Source organism: Eschscholzia californica, unplaced genomic scaffold (genome assembly GCF_041429995.1).
Source record: "Eschscholzia californica isolate CP2 unplaced genomic scaffold, dmEscCali1.0.p SCAF_2, whole genome shotgun sequence".
NCBI classification, from domain to species: domain Eukaryota; kingdom Viridiplantae; phylum Streptophyta; class Magnoliopsida; order Ranunculales; family Papaveraceae; genus Eschscholzia; species Eschscholzia californica.
In genome coordinates this window covers 51,778,355-51,784,436 of record NW_028238309.1, presented here as the reverse complement: position 1 = coordinate 51,784,436, position 6,082 = coordinate 51,778,355, and positions in this window count along the sequence as shown.

The window sequence follows — 6,082 nt, the reverse complement described above, 5'->3', positions numbered from 1 at the left end:
TTGTGATGAAGATAAGGAGACAGGAGTTGGTGATGAAACGATGAGGAAAAGATGAATTGCTCGACTGATAGTTTAGAAAGAAAAGGAGATAAAAACTAAAAAAGAAAGAAATAGTATAATATGTAGTAATTTTGGAAAAACAAAACATAAGATGACCTGTTTGATAATTAGAGATAGTATTGTAAGGCTTTTGGTATAGGAAGAGCAATGTTTAGTAAAGGCAGTGTGTTAGAAAGGTCAATTTATGTATTTGCTCTTCCTTTACCAAATTAACTAAGGAGGGCGTTATGAAGATCATTTAATAAATATGGCTAAAATATAAGGACTTTGATAAAAATTAATAATAAATCCAATATTCCATTTGCTTTTAGTTTTCTCTCACATAAACAACCCAATCCTAATATCGTCACTACTATCAACATCACCATTAGTATTAAAAAACTTTCAAAGTTTACCATCACTAGAGTCTTAGTTTCAAGCTTTCAAAGATGCCTCAAGATATCATGGATGAGGAACCACCATTAATGAAGAATGAGACAACCTACATCAAGAAAGAAGAACTCTTTGACTTAATCGAAGACATCGACTTAAACGAAACCATCGACTTAAATGAGGACATCGACTTAAACAAAGACATATATAATTAAAGATAATATGTCTCATGTAAAGAAAAATCATTTACTTGTCTTCCTCTATGGTTGAAAAAACGTTTTAGGGTTTTAGGTCGTTTTTGTTTCGTAAAAGATTTTCGGTTGGGTCGACTGAAAAAGACAACAAATTTCGGTCGGGCCGGCTGAAAAAGACAACAAATTTCGGCAGGGTCTGTTGAAAAAAAAATATTCGGTCGAGCCAACTGAAATTGTTCTGTTTTTTCATCTGTTTTGGACGAAATTTGTTTAAATTTTCAATTGTTCAGGTCGAAACGAACCGATTTGGGATTTTATCTCTTTTGGTTGAACGGGTTTTAAGGGTGTTTATCTCTCTTATCTCTTTGATCGACGAACAGGTTTTTGGTCGAACATGACTTTTCTCTCTTATCTATCTTTTGGTACAAAATAGTTTGAGGGAAGGTACCAAAGTTTAAAGTTGGGATATTTTAGAAAATAGTGTTTATCTCTCCCTATCTAATGCATTGCCTTTACTAAAAATTGCTCTTCCTATACCAAAAGTCTAGTTTAAACTTGAGATACAATACACATAATTTTAGGACAATTTTTTTTTGTTGTTGCAAAGTAAACATCTATTAAAGGATAAGAGTCTTATTACAATACATCGATAATAGGGGGAAGAGGAACAAAATTTCAAGTTCTACTATTATTGTGGATACGTTCCTATTTTGTTAATTTATCTGCCTGACCATTTCCTTTCTCTCGATATGAGAAAAAGTGATCCCTCGAAATTGAGGCATAAGTCTTTGCACCCTTTTAACTGTCCCATGAAGAAAGAGTTAATTACTATTTTCAAATTGATCATTAATATTTATTCAAATTTATCTCTTCTCTCTCTATATTTTTGTGTTTTGTAGGACCCCCATTTAGTCCACAACTCTTGGTTGTAGTAGAAGGACACTACTTCCATAATCCAGAAGTCACAAGTTTGATTCTCATTAGAGGTGGAAACCATGATTTACTGAAACTATGTCAGTAAGTGTATAAATAATGACTTGTTGGTTAGTTTATACTGCTTTTATGGTGCATGAGTGTCTATAGGTCCATTCTATGGCGTTGCTTAGACACTCACGTCCAAAAATCCAGAAGCCGTAACTATGATTCTAATTGGAGGTAGAAAACCATGATTTATTGAAACTGTGTTATTACGGTATAAATCATGGATTGTAGAGTAGCTTGTATGATCCTTATAGTGCATGAGTGTTTATAGGACAGTTCTATATCAGCTATGAGCATATTTCATCCTTATGATGTATCAAAGCCAAATGATGTATGATTGTCTATTGTATTCTTGTAATCATATCGTTTCAGAAAAAAGGCTCTCCATTTAAATTCCAGTTCTCACCTCATTCTCTCTACCCCTCTTTTGATGATGGGTCCTCACAGTAGCACCAAGAAATGAAACTCGTGCACGATAGTTTTTTTTCCATAAACTAGATACATTTCATAATAGAGAAAGAAGGAGATGCAGCCAGGGATAGAAAAAGATTGGTCACTAATAGAAGAAAGAAGAATGACCAAAAAATAAAAGAGACAGAGAGAGAGACAGACTTCAAAGTTAATCCTTAGCAACAAAATAGTTAAAATGGGGGCCACGAATGAAACTGATCAAATGATGGTGGTCAGCCGAACGAGTCAGTAAAATCTTGGGTTCAAATCGAATTGATATAACGTGTGGTCCCACAGACCCACAGTCTACGCGGATTAGAACTTGAAACTGCCTAACTATAAACCAACCTCCTCCAAGTTCCCTTGACTTATTGACACCCACCAAAATAATTTGAATTTAAGGATGAGCTGATGTCACTCTTCATATCTTTGTTTTTTCCAACTGCACATTCTCTATGTCCCAACATAAACTTAAACAAGCTCTTTAAAAAGCTTAAGAGCTTAAATATTAGTATCTAAGCTAATTCATCCATATATCGTAAGCTAATGCCACATATAAAAAAACACGAACGAATTCTGACTTGGGCTGACAGTCAGATAGAACACAAAATGATTCGTTCATAGATTATATGTTAAGCTCTTGGTCATCCAACTGAATCAAGTTTGCTTGAGTGAAGAGGGTCTAGACATTATATTTTTAGTTAAGATTGTCTATTTTCTACGTGAGACTTTCCTTCACGTGTGGTGTTCTTTAAATCTAATAATTTTTTTTCTTTGGATAGTGTGGAACTTTTACACTTGTCAGATATATGTTTAGGTCTGATATAATGTTAAGTTTGTTTTCATCCAATTCAAAACTAATTAGTAACTATGACTAAAACATCACATTCATAGTTAAAGGACGATCTCTTTTGCATAGGAGACTATTTTTTATAGATACATATAAAAATTAGATTACTAACACATATCCGAATGAGGAGACCTGTCAATCAAAAAGTAATAGGGCTCACAAAAACCTACATTGTGCACTCTAACAAGAGGTTAGAGTCAATATGAAATTACCAACTCAGAGGGATCAAAATTTTGTCTATGTTTGACCTAGTGTCTGTATATACATCTTAGGAGATGTTTAAGGGTTCAACCTGACATCATCTTCGCTGTTTGAATGACGTAAGCATATATTGCTACTATATTTACGGCTAGCAACCGAAGCAACTGCTCAAGTTGATATCTTCAACTTGAACCCTAGAAATATGAAGGTTTTGCGAGTCTCCCTTTGGTACCAAGTCTTACTAAATTAAAGAATAATTTGAAAGATCGAACCATTACTCTTTTGTTTTCTCTTGGATGTTTTTTTTTGGCAAGTTCTTCGTTGTTGGTAGAGTTTTACGATATTCCAATTCCACGTTTGAAATATTATTTAAATGAGAATTGGAGATAAAAATGTCCTTGCAAATATTATATGTGAGGCCAATAGTTTTGACGTATATTGAGATATGCTCTAAATCTAATTAACTATTTGGGACGGTTTTATGGCTTTTAAGAACAACTTATGGCCGATCTTAATGACCCAAATTTTGTATAAACTTTACTTCTGTGTTCATAGTAGACATTTAAATTCTACAAGTCATAACTAGATAACATATCTTTTTTTTTTGTTGACGATAACATATCTTTCAACAAAAAATAAAAACAAAATTAAATAACATATGAAAATTTCTTATATGTCAATTTAGCATTTTTTTTTAAGTAGCAAGTGTCAACTTCTTGTGGGGAATTATACAGATTAGATCTCTTTAACCATAAACTTAACGACGAAGAAAGAAAAGGGTTTATGTAAAATATTATAAATGGAAAAGAATAAGAAATTAGACTACGAAATTACGCTTTGATTTCATAAATAGTGCTAGATCAACTCACTGGTCCACTGTTTGTTTGATTGATTATAGTTTTATGTCATGGTTGACTACCAACCCGAGAATCAGCATTTTATCGATCTAAAACATTCTATATCAGAGTCGATGGTCAAGCAGGCACAAGCTACGAATAGTGTAGCTTCGTTCATCAATTCATTTAATAATCTTATAAAATTGTATTGGGGAAACTACAGTGAAACAACATTTTATCAGCAATTGACATTGACCTAATCATTTACACGTCTTTACCCTTATCTCCACACGTATAATTATCGACTAAAATCAATCTTAAGCATCTGCTACAAGAAAAATTGCTTACTGCTTAGGTTGGATTTGAGAAAATGTATGATTTAATTTTTGTATAATTTATAGGATTTATAAAATCCCTAAGCCTAAACTGTTTCTTAGTCTCAGACAGTTTGTGGGTTTGGAGAAAGATGAGTGAGAGGAGAGGGTCCCATGGAGATTTAAGGAAAAGTCAATAGCTATTGAAAAAGATTAAGGATAAGATTGTTTACTTAATCACAACTTGACTGACTTAAAGTCAAGAGGGAATAAAGGATTTTTGGTTGGTAGAGCTTAAATTAAAGTGTTTGGTTAACTCTCAAATTGGAAATAAAAATCACAAAGAATGAAAAGATAATGAGAAACTTGATAGTGAGTCACAAGGATTTAGTTGTTATTTATTTATTAAATATGAATGACTTATCTAATATTTAAGGGTTGAAGCTACCTATGTGCAAAAATAAACCAAAACCGGTCTAGTTGGTTTTCATACCGAACCAAACAACAGAAGGTTTGTTACGGTTGTAGACTGGTTTGGTCTGATAAAGAGGTGCAATTTTTAAGAACTATTCAAACTAAACAAAACTATTAATATTTCAAATTGTGTGTATATATATACACACACACGTATTCAAATATAACATGATAATGTGACGAAGGGTCAAAGATTAAATTCTATATAACACGAGATGACAACCCTAACCTAAGTTTCACAACCCTAACCTAAGTTTCGTTTCCTTATTTTTTCTTGTCTGTGAAAACAAAACCGAATCCTACTTAAACACTTCAATCTTCATATGTCGTGTTCTTTTAGCTTGCATGATTTACTTGTACGTTGAAAGTTGAACTATTGACTTCTTTTCACTTTATTCGTTGCACATTTCTTTGGTAGAATTACATAGTGACTACACATTTCTTTAATGTTTAGAATGTTTTTCGTTGCTAGTCGATTGTTTCTTTTGATTTTATGTGTCGATGTATGAAAAAGTAATTCGATTCGTCGATTTTCATGGAGAACAAACTTTTTCATAGATGGTTCGGCATCCAGTAGTATCCAAACCGTTCATTGAAAATTTAGATGGTAACAAAACCATGAGCGATTTGGTAACGGTTTGAGAAATAACTAATTAAACCATGTGAGGTTTAGTAACGAATAGCTCTAAAATACCAGATACTGAACCAAGACGATATTGTTATTGCAAGATAATTTATTGATTCCACCACATGGACGGCTTTTTTTACAATACAAAGTGGTACATAGAGGCAACTCCATTTATCTAGTGTTTGTTTGTCAAGTCTGAAATCCAATTAGAGGTCTAAATTGATTTGAATAGATTCCAGACTTGTTTTCGCTTGACTTGTGACGTCCGACTCGTCTGAATAGGTGATTTGGATAGATGTTGGCAGAGGCGGAACCAGGATTTCGAACCAGGGGAGGCGAAATTTGACTAAATACCTAATTTTCATTTAAGAGTTTGAGACTAATTTAAAAGAAATTTAATTTTGAGTCAAATTCTACTAATAAGTAATATGAACTATTTAAGTTTTATTCAAATATCAAAATAAAATATTTTTTTTAGAAAGAAACAACAAAATCCTAAAATAATATTGAGAGAAAAAGTTATGATTATAGATTTTTGTATAACTTTTCTTTGTCAAATTTCATCATTGAAAATCTTAAAGAGAAAAAAAAAACCCTAAAATAATTTAGAGAAAGAAACTATAAACTATAACAGTTATAAATCTAAGATTTTGCATAAGTTCACTTCATCAAAGATTAAACTAATCTATAACAATTGAAAGAGAAAAACAATAAAATCCTCA